At 46.0% G+C, this 6,936-nt stretch overlaps 1 protein-coding gene across 1 annotated transcript in view; it reads left to right on the forward strand.

Annotated features, from left to right (window-relative positions):
- Positions 1 to 435: 435 nt before the first annotated feature.
- LOC111980264 (zinc finger and BTB domain-containing protein 7C-like) overlaps positions 436 to 6,936 on the forward strand; it is a 29,321-nt gene continuing 22,820 nt past the window's right edge. Inside the window, exon 1 of the mRNA XM_024010964.2 lies at positions 436 to 725. The gene's annotated coding sequence lies outside the window, so the exon portion shown is untranslated. The remainder of the gene's footprint in view (positions 726 to 6,936) is intronic.

The raw sequence follows: 6,936 nt of genomic DNA on the forward strand, positions 1-6,936 counted from the left end.
TCTATAGACCCTGTCCCAGTTCTAGAGACCCTGTCCCAGTTCTAGAGACCCTGTCCCAGTTCTATAGACCCTGTCCCAGTTCTATAGACCCTGTCCCAGTTCTAGAGCCCCTGTCCCAGTTCTAGAGACCCAGTCCCAGCTACTATTTCAGTTCCAGCCCCAGTCCAAACATACACCCAGTTCTATTCTCAGCCAAAGTCCCAGACCAGACCCACCTGGGTTTCAGAACCAGCCCTAGCCCCAGGTATTGTTTCAAACCCAAGCCACAGACCTGGCCATAGCACCAAGCCTTATCATAAACCCAAACAAATCCAGTTCTAGTCCCAGGCCCAGCCCCAATGCCATTACTGTGTGAGCAGGTTGATTTGTAGGCTTGGCCTGTGTGTGCGTCACTCTCCAACCCTCCACACAGCACAGGTGGACGTGTGGGGAACACTGCCAAATAGTTGGGCCTGGAGAGAGGGAGGGGTTTTGGTAGGTAGGTGGGTGGGTGTTCACATTTTAACTGTTGGTAATGTTCATTTTCCCCACACTTCCTAAATCAGTGACACACCTTCAGAGCAAAGTTGAGCTCTTCTGTCTCTGTCTATCTCTCTTTCTTTCTTTCTCTCTCACTTTTGCATGCATGCCTGCCACAGAGGCTAGGACTCTGCTTCCTGACAGACAGGGACTGAGAGTAGCGTGAGAAGAAGAAACTGAAATCCAAAACGCCTGTCTGCTAAAAGGTCAGTAACATCTTTTCGTTCACACAAACTCATTAGTAAAGATGTCTGTTGAAGTGAGTAGAGTTCAGTGTTCACATTATGATACATCCTCAGGGTTTGTTTTACATTATAGGGTCTGCATGTACCCCACACTTACTGCCTAAACTGTGGCTGGTCTCATTTCAGCAAGTCTCTCCTTTACTAGAAAGTCAAACTGTACTGAGGAAGCAGTACAATTGATGATGACTTGTTGACTAGATTGCAATGCAGTCCCTCTGTTGTGTGTTGGTTATTGTCAGAAGCATGTAATGTCTTAGTAATTACATCATAAAATCATTCACATGAATGCACTTGTGGTAATATAATGCCTTGGCATGACAGTGACATCTCCTTGTTGTCTTGAGACTTCCTCAAGAGCATCTTCAATGGAATACTGGAATGGGTTTGAAAAAGGGTAACGTAATAATAAAGTGACTGAATACCACTTTCAAACAGTTATATCAGAAAATTCTACAACAACATTTTAGTAAATCTTACAGATTTTACATAACAGAAATGTATTTTTTTTAAATTAACCACCTACAACAACATTACGCCCTCATAATCGTGTATAAATGTCATTATGCCCAGAAATAGAGAGAATCCAGCGGGCCGGCTCTCAATGGTCAAGGTTATATCAGTCTATATCAGGCTATATCAGGCTATATTAGGTTATATCAGTCTATATCAGGTTATATCAGGCTATATCAGTCTATATCAGTCTATATCAGTCTATATCAGGCTATATCAGGCTATATCAGGTTATATCAGGCTATATCAGTCTATATCAGTCTATATCAGTCTATATCAGTCTATATCAGGCTATATTAGGTTATATCAGGCTATATTAGGTTATATCATGCTATATTAGGTTATATCATGCTATATCAGGCTATATTAGGTTATATCAGTCTATATCAGTCTATCAGGCTATATCAGGCTATATTAGGTTATATCATGCTATATCAGGCTATATTAGGTTATATCATGCTATATCAGGCTATATCAGGCTATATCAGGCTATATTAGGTTATATCATGCTATATCAGGCTATATTAGGTTATATCATGCTATATCAGGCTATATCAGGCTATACCAGGCTATATCAGGCTATATCAGGTTATATCAGGCTATATCAGGTTATATCAGGTTATATCAGGTTATATCAGGCTATATCAGGTTATATTAGGTTATATCAGGCTATATTAGGTGTGTAGGTCGGCAGATGACTGACAGATTCAATTATTCATCTAGCATTATTGTGCCCCCGTCACATTAAATAGACATCTGTTGTAGATGCATGCTAGTCTGAGATTTCCTTTCAAACCATAAGTGAGAATGGGTTTGGATCAGGGCTCAGTACCATAATTCTCTCTACATGTCAGTCATTAGTCAATGATTGATATCTGATGATGATTACACCAGCAGACCCACCCTGCAGAGAAAGGTGTGTGTGTGTGTGTCAACACTCGAAAAGGGTTACTTAAGCAATAAGGCCCGAGGGGGTGTGGTTTATGGTCAATATACCACGGCTAAGGGCTGTTCTTATGAATGACACAACGCGGAGRGCCTGGATACAGCCCTTAGCCGTGGTATATTGGCCATATAACACAAACCCCTGAGGTGCCTTATTGCTATTTTAAACTGGTTACCAACGTAATTAGCGCAGTAAAAATACACGTTTTGTCATACCAATGGTATACGGTCTGATATACCACGGCTTTCAGCCAATCAGCATTCAGGGCTCGAACCACCCAGGTTATAATTGTGGATAGCCAACATGTGCCACTGTAGTGCACCACACCTCTGTCTATTGAATAAATCTACCAGGGCTCTTTCATTTCAGTCACTCACTGGGACAACAAGTTTTATCACAGTTGAACCTGATCCCAGAGGTTGTTTTGTTACAGCATACCGGATACTTTGACATCGGTGTGTTAACAATGCAACCCAGGAGCAGCCAGCCTCTCTTGTGTGTGTGTGCGCAGCTCTAGTGTGGTGTGGGAATGCAACAGGCAGTGCAATGCTCAGACAGGCGTGTTTACAGTGGAGTACCAACATCCCACATGGCAACAACCCTGCCATGTCTCTTTCTACCCTCCCCTGCCTTTGACTCAAAACCACAATTTAGACKAAGCGGGGCAAAGTATGGCCGCCGGGCACTTCAATCCGTCCCGCGAGACATATATATTTTTTTTAAATACTTATTTAATTTGTATTAATTAAAAAATATAAATAAATCTCCCCAATTTTGTGATATCCAATTGGTAGTTAGTCTTGTCCCATCGCTGCAACTCCCGTACGGATTCGGGAGAGGCGAAGGTTGAGAGCCATCCGTCCTCTGAAACACAACCCAGCCAAGCCATGTCCACACAGGAAACTCCTACATAACTAACAGTAGATAGATTCTCTTCTCAAGGACTTTATCACCATCATGTCACATACAGTATGCTTTGTGTTCAAGACAATTACTGTACAACATTCATATTTGAGGTTTGATATTCTAGTTGAGCTACAATTATCATAAGTAGTTTACTGTAATTCCAATACTGATCCAAAGCCATGATGTTTTTGTTGTTGTTTAATGGCCGTATGAAGACTTGGTTCACACTAGCCTATTACCAGTATGTCATTATAGATTATTTTAGCATTGGGGGAAAGACAGTGTGAGTCGAGGACAAGGAGTGGAGGGAAACAGTGATTGACTAAGCCATACACTATGCATGTCAGTCTACTCAATCTTCAGAGCAAGTAGAGAGAGAGAGAGGTGTGAGATGGAGAGGGAGAGAGAAGAGGCAAGAGAGAGAGAGAGTGTGAGGATGGAGAGGGAGAGAGAAGAGGCAAGAGAGAGAGAGAGAGTGAGATGGAGAGGGAGAGAGAAGAGGCAAGATTGAGAGAGAGCGAGAGAGAGCGATGACATTTGAAATGTGTCTATTCTTTTGAAACTTGTGAGTGTAATGTTTACTGTTCATTTTGTATTGTTTATTTCACTTTTGTTTATTTTATTTCACTTGCTTTGGCAATGTTACCACGTGTCCCCTGCCAATAAAAGCCATTTGAATTGTATTGAGAAGGAGAGAGGAGCAAGAGGAGAGAGAGAGGAGGCAAGAGGGAGAGAGAGAGGAGAGAGGAGGCAGAGGGAGAGAGAGAGAGAGAGAGAGAGAGAGAGGAGAGAGAGAGGAGGCAAGAAGAAGAGCGTGAGAGTGAGAGAGAGAAGAGAGAGAATTTAAATTGAATAGGAGAAGGGGAGAGAGATAGTTTGTGTGTGTGTGTGTGTGTGTGTGTGTGTGTGTGTGTGTGTGTGTGTGTGTGTGGTGGTGTGTGTGTGTGTGTGTGTGTGGTTTGTGTGTGTGTGTGTGTGTGGTGTGTGTGTGTGTGTGTGTGGTGTGTGTGTGTGTGTGTGTGTGTGTGTGTGTGTGTGTGTGTTGTGTGTGTGAGGAACAGAAATAGATAGAGGGACAGAAAGAGAGGAGGGTGAGACCTCTGGGTGTGTGAGTGTATGCCTGACGATTTGAAAACGGAGTTTGTTCGTGAGTAACACAGAGTACACAAATCCCCCAAACTTGCTTTTTTGGCAGTGATCAGACCTCCCACCCACGACACCCTCTTCAAGCCTCCTCCCACCCTCTTCAAGTCTCCTCCCAACCTTTTCAAGTATCCTCCCACTTCCTCTATTCAGCTGCTTTGCTCTGTGATGGCTGCTTACTCACACACAACCACAACCTGATGAGGAGGTGGAGGAGGATGGTACTCACACATGACCACGATCCCACACTCACACCACACTGCAGAGATAGCCCCTTTATACCCCCAAACCTTGAGCTAGTTTCTCTTCATGTTACTGTGAGGGCCACAGGCCTCAGCAGGCATTACAACACTATGGACAGGGCCTCAGCAGCATATAAATAAGGACAGGTCACACATATAACACTATAGGACAGGGCCTCAGCAGGCGATATAACACTATGGACAGGGCCTCAGCAGGCATTATAACACTATGGACAGGGCCTCAGCAGCCATATACACTATAGGACAGGGCCTCAGCAGGCATTATAACACTTAGGGACAGGGCCTCAGCAGGCATTATAACACTATGGCACAGGGCCTCAGCAGCCATTATAACATATGGCACAGGGCCCCAGCAGCCATATAATAACACTATGGCACAGGCCTCACAGCCATTATAACACTATGGCACAGGGCCTCAGCAGCCATTATAACACTATAGGACAGGGCCTCAGCAGACATTATGCTCCATATAACACTATAGGACAGGGCCTCAGCAGGGCATTATAACACTATAGGACAGGGCCTCAGAGGCATTATAACACTATAGGACAGGGCCTCAGCAGGCATTATACACATAGGACAGGGCCTCAGCAGGATTATAACATATGGACAGGGCCTCAGCAGGCATTATAACACTATGGGACAGGGCCTCAGCAGGCATTATAACACTATATAAGGGAATATACTCACTAGGACTATGATGATTAATTTAGCTGTCACTATGGGACTATGGATGATAATTAGCTGTTCCACTATGGGACTATGGATATAATTACTGTCCATACGGGACTATGGATGATAATTAGTACTACACTAGATGTTTAGCTGTCCACTATGGGCTTGGTGATATTAGCTTGTACTACGGGCTAGGATGATTTAGCCATCGCTATGATGATGCCGTCCACTAGGGGACTATGGATAATAAGCTGTCCAATACATTATGGAGATAGTGCTTCCACTATGGGACTATGGATGATAATTTAGTGTCCCACTATGGGACTATGGATGATAATTAGCTGTTCCACTACGGACTATGGATGATAATTAGCCGTCCCACTAGCGGGACTATGGATGATAATTAGCTGTCCACTACGGGACTATGGATGATAATTAGCTGTCCACTTATGGGACTATGGATGATAATTAGCTGTCCACTACGGGCTATGGATGATAATTTAGCTGTCCACATGGGGACTAGGATGATAATTAGCTGTCCAACTACGGGACCTATGGATGATAATTTAAGCTGTCCACTACGGGACCTATGGATGAATAATTTAGCTGTCCACTACGGAACTATGGACTATAATTTAGGCTGTCCACTAACGGGGCTATGGAATCTGGAATCTGGCATTATTACACCTCAGTATTGGTGTGCATGGATTATCGTTAGCTTGTTAACTGTTATTGTTAAATTGGCCGTCTTAGATCAGGGGTGGGCAAACTTTTGGCTTCGAGGGCAACTTGGGGATTTTGAAATTCAACGGAGGGCGCATTTTTGGGGGGACCAATTGTAGTTAAAATCGCGGGGGCCTCCCGAAGTAGTGCAAGCGGTTTAAGGCACTGCTCGCGTGCTAGAGGCGTCACTACAGACTCGGGTTCGGTCCCAGGGTGTGTCACAGCTGACTGTGACCGGGAAGACCCATGAGGCGCGCACAATTGGCCCAGCGTCGTCCGGTTAGGAGAGGGGTTTGGCCCCAACGTCGTCCGGTTGGAGAAGGGTTTGCCCAGCGTTGTCCGGTTAGGAGAGTGTTTGGCCAGCGTCGTCCGGTTTAGGGGAAAGGGTTTGGCCCAGCGTCGTCGGGTTAGGGGAGGGTTTGGCCCAGCGCCGTTTTCGGGTTAGGAGAGGGTTTGGCCCAGCGTCGTCCGGGTAGGAGAGGGTTTGGCCCACGTCGTCCGGGTTAGGGGAGGGTTTGGCCCAGCGTCGTCCGGGTTAGGGGAGTGTTTGGCCCAGCGTAGTCCGGGTTAGGAGGGTTTGGCCCAGCGTCGTCCGGGTTAGGAGAGGGGTTTGGCCCAGCGTCGTCCGGGTTAGGGGAGGGTTTTGGCCCCGCTCCGTCCGGGTTTTTAGAGAGGGTTTTGGCCAGCGTCGTCCGGGTTAGGAGAGGGTTTGGCCCAGCGGTCGTCGGGTTTAGGGGAGTGTTTTTGGCCAGCGTCGTCCGGGTTAGGAAGAGGGTTTGGCCCAGCGTCGTCCGGGTTAGGGAGGGTTTTTGGCTCAGCGGTCGTCCGGGTTAGGAGAGGGTTTGGCAGGGTGAAGATTTCTTGTCCCATCGCGACTAGCGACTCCTATGGCAGGCCAGGCGCAGTGCACGCTAACACGGTCGCCAGGTGTACGTTGTTTCCCTCCGACACATTAGTGTGGCTGGCTTTCCGGGTTAAGCAGCCGTGTGTCAAGAAGCAGTTTGGC

This window comes from Salvelinus sp. IW2-2015, linkage group LG20 (genome assembly GCF_002910315.2).
Source record: "Salvelinus sp. IW2-2015 linkage group LG20, ASM291031v2, whole genome shotgun sequence".
Taxonomy (NCBI): domain Eukaryota; kingdom Metazoa; phylum Chordata; class Actinopteri; order Salmoniformes; family Salmonidae; genus Salvelinus; species Salvelinus sp. IW2-2015.